We start from the raw sequence: 3,919 nt of genomic DNA, 5'->3' as shown, positions 1-3,919 counted from the left end.
TGGAGGCGTTCTGTCTGTGTGTGCGAACATGATTTTTTTCCCCTTTTAGTAGTTAGTTGTTCTTGCCTTGACTCGGGTCCCAGTGGGTGCGTTGTCGTTGTATGCCCACTATTTCTTTTTTTTTTTTTTTAGTTTAGGGTAGTTTTTGCGCTGATGGAATATCAAGGTAGACAAAAAGAAAAAAAAATGAAATAGCGCCTCGACAAAAAAAAAGTTGTTGCGATCAGGAACGTTTTCAAAGCGATTTTAGGAGCCTGCAGTGTTACCACAGGTGCAGGATTGAGAGCGTAACCCACGCACTTAAAGAGAAGGGGAAGCTCTCGTCTTATTGGAACTCTCTTTTATGGGTTTCCACGTTGCGATTGTCCTTCAAAATCAACTGTCATTTATTTCTCGCTCGTGGCTTCCAAGTACTGGAAGCCACGACTCGAGCCACAATAGTTTTGCGAAATCAAGGTTTCGCTGAAATGGATAACTCTCACGTACAGTTCGACGCGCAATACCTTTGCCGTATTGACTCGCGAGAGATGCCCCCAACACGGCTGAGTATGGCGGTGCTCCAGACCTAACATCTAAATTTTGTTGCCTTACCTGTTACTATTTCGCGCCCATTTTGAGCCATATCAAAATGAAAGCGCATGATGAAATAAAAATGACACTCGTTTTCCGCTCGATGGAAATTTCACGCCAGCTCGCTGTCTTTGCTGGTACCTTCAGCGTTTCCCAACGATGCGGAGAGTTAAAAAAAAAACACGTACGATGGCATCCTTTGCACACTCATTACTTCTATAACACTGAGCCACCTCGTATCCTTTTGTTTTTCTTTCATGGTACTAATTTCTTTCTGCGCATTACGGCTGTTACGATGCTAAGTCTGTCTGCTCTTCGAATTTGAACTTAGGCTCAGATCAGGGACGAACCAGTTTAAATCAGGAAAATATAATTAACACTGTAGCAAAGTAAATCTATCATATCGATCGGAAATACGATTTGGCACATTCCATCTGAACACATATTGTGCACAGCGAATGCAATAGCGAGTCAGCGTGCAAAACGCCGCCACACTGAGCTACCATAACATCTCAGCGATTTTTGCATAGCACCGAGCACGGAAAAGAGAAAACAGTTATTCATTCACATAAACGAAGCAAATTTATTTAAAGCCCGGACACTCCGTACGTCCAATCTAGCTAAGGTTATCAATAGACTCGACCATGTCATTTGTCGAAACAGATAAAAGACGTTGGCAAAAATGATTAGACTGAATAAGTGAATCTAACGCACGTATTTTACCAACCGACGGTCGCGCGCCTTCAATACCCTTTCCAATTGTCATTGCGCACCTTGGACACACTTTGGGGAGCAATGCATATTTACATCGCCACCCGAGGTCTCCATTGAACGTGCAGTGCTGACCCAAATAAAATGCTAACCTGACTCTCAATCGCTCACCGCAAAGGACGCTTTCGAACAGGCGGTACTGTAGGTCACTTGAAATAAAAAAAAAAAAAAAAAAGAAAAACAAGCTATAGAAACGAGCGTCGTAAAAAAGGGGACCGGCATTTTTATTCCTACCTCCGAACAGAAACGATCGCCACCCACTGCATCACACAGCGCAGAGGCCGGACTCGGCCACCGCGCGTACATACCAAGCGCGCGCGAGGGAGGGAGAAACTTCCTCCGCCGGGAGAACACGGCACATTTCGGGATCTATTTCACGCAGCGGATAACGCGGGCCTTTTCACACCTCGATACTGGCGCCATCTAGAAGTTGCGCGTTCAACCACGTTTCGCGCCGCGCGCCATCTGGTGGCTGAAACGGACGAATAAATAGAGGTACCGCGCCCTTTAAAGCAACACTACCAACACCGTCAAATTTGAAGTTCTTCCATTCCTCTTATTTCCGCCGATGAGAAAACCTTTGCTGACGTCATAGTCAGCATTCGGCCAATCGTGGAAGGCCGACCACAGCGACGCTTTCGATCGCGCACGTCGCCAATAGCTGTCGCTGAAAGTCAGCCCTGAAACGTGATCAACGTACCACATGGCTCAAATATATGAAATAAAAAATAAAAAAAAAAAACTCGCACTTCGCGAGCTTAGCAGAAGTTACAACTGCGAGCCCCGAGCTTTCAGTGACCCTGCTAAACCAACAAAACCCGAGCGCACGTGCAGTGCATGCACCGCTTAGGCAGCACCCTCGTGCGTGTAGCTTCGGCTTCGCTTGCGCATGAAAAGGATCGTTCGATTTACCTGCACCTCCTGCACCAGTGCAGAAAAGTGTAGGGCAGTGTATTTCCGGTATGAGTATATTGAGATATGACCGGAAGTACACCACACTACACTTTTCTGCGCCAGTGCAGGAAGTGCAGGTAAATCGATGGAGTCTAAAGTAAAACAAACCAATTCATTTGTAAGGGTATAGGCTTGTTTCTGCGTCGACAACACGCGACCGCAAAAGGCAAAGAGGCGCCTCGGCTAGCGCCCCCGAAACGCTAACGTGAAACGGCGTCCTAGCGTCCCATCATGATTCACAGGCGTAAACTAGACATAGAGTTTATGTACGCCAGAGGCTCAACTGGCGCTAGTGTCTGTGCGACTTCCGGGATGCAAACTGAAGCTGAGAGCAACTAGTCTAATTTTGTGGTGCTCCTGTGCCTTCCTATGGGAAAACGCGCGTGTATTTTGTCTCTTCGCAGGAAAATAACATGGATCATTTTTGTAATTGGGTAGTACAGAATAATATGTACTTACGCTTATTATCATTTAAAAAGTGTAATAGCTTTAGTATATACAGTATTTTTCTACACACGCGCCAAATTACAGCCGCCATTGCTGACCTTCTCTTGTGTTACCGAGATGCCGAGCAACTGAAACGGTATTTGATGATCCTCTACAAAGGCCGATGCATTAGAAAAGGGCACAGTTGAATGTAATATGGCAATAACCTGACCTGCTATGGTAATGATGAAGTAAAATAAATGAAATAAGAGGAAACAAAAACTGAAGGTCAGTTATGGCGGCGTCCATACACAGCTGCTGCAAAGCGTGTCTATATTTAAGACACAAACCTCTGTTCAATGCGGAGCGTAAGTTCGTCTGCTTCTTTTGCAGGGGTTGTGGTGAGGTCAGAAGGCCGAGCTCTGATTGAAGGATAGTGGGTAGACCGCAAAGCAAGCTGCCTTGACGCCTTCCATCAGAGCCAATCAGAGCTCGGCGTTCTGACGTCACCAAAACTTCAGCAAAAGAAGCAGACGAAATTGCGCTCCGCATAGCAGGTGTGTAAAAACGAGCGACGATATAAGGAAAATAATAATAGAAAGGTATGTAGAGTGTGTTCAATCTTCGCCAGTATTCCGGTGGCGCTTATATACAGGGTGTTTTTATTATTCTTTACAGATTTGTTTAAGAAACGCCATGAAAGCTACACTTACGAGGTTTGTGTGACTAATTATACGCCCAGGGGGACATTATGTGGGTGGTTAATCTTTGCGATAAGTCGGCTAATGAATTAAAATTTGTTAATTAACTTTTTAATTAGTGAAAATAGACATATAGTTCCCATTGGAAACTTGCTGAGCGTTATCAAAATTCATTAAATCAGTCATTTTCAGAAAGACTTTCAGCGCTTGAGAAGCGTAGTATAGTGCACTAAAGTTACCACTCGTGGAGCAGGTACAATGTTACACTCTAAATCTCTGTTGCGAATATATGGCGAATAAAAGCGCTCGTAGCGAATATATTCGCTACAACAGCGGTAAAAAACCGGCTTCCACAGTCTTGTATTCGCCACAGACACAAAAAAAGTCAAATAACAACAAAATGTCGAGCAACCTAACATACAAAAAGAGGTACGTAGCGAATGAATCCATCCGAAAAGATACAATCCTTTCGTAGCGAATATTTTTCCCCACGCTGT

Source organism: Ixodes scapularis, unplaced genomic scaffold (assembly GCF_016920785.2).
Source record: "Ixodes scapularis isolate PalLabHiFi unplaced genomic scaffold, ASM1692078v2 PGA_scaffold9__187_contigs__length_104089568, whole genome shotgun sequence".
Lineage (NCBI taxonomy): Eukaryota > Metazoa > Arthropoda > Arachnida > Ixodida > Ixodidae > Ixodes > Ixodes scapularis.
This window is presented reverse-complemented; position numbering follows the sequence as displayed.